This window comes from Austrofundulus limnaeus, unplaced genomic scaffold, assembly GCF_001266775.1.
Source record: "Austrofundulus limnaeus strain Quisiro unplaced genomic scaffold, Austrofundulus_limnaeus-1.0 Scaffold386, whole genome shotgun sequence".
Taxonomy (NCBI): Eukaryota; Metazoa; Chordata; class Actinopteri; order Cyprinodontiformes; family Rivulidae; genus Austrofundulus; species Austrofundulus limnaeus.
The window spans coordinates 364575-364926 of record NW_013952788.1 but is presented as its reverse complement, the minus strand read 5'-3'; positions in this window follow the sequence as shown (position 1 = coordinate 364926).

Here is a 352-nt window from a genome sequence, read left to right as displayed (position 1 = left end):
TTAGTTAGTTAGTTAGTTAGTTAGTTAGTTAGTTAGTTAGTTAGTTAGTTAGTTAGTTAGTTAGTTAGTTAGTTAGTTAGTTAGTTAGTTCATTTAAAAAACAACATAAATTCAACAAACAAAAATACAATATATACCAGGGATATTCAACTAAATTGCTGCGGGGTCCAAAGTTACTGCAGGTAAAACAGCTCAGGGGCCGAACATCCAGCAATTAAAGTCATTATCAGGGATGCACTGATATGAAAATCTCAGACTTTATCGATATATTGTTGTTATGGCCAATAACTGATATTTACCAGTATTACACAAACACACAAATTATATTATATATATGCACACAAACACACAA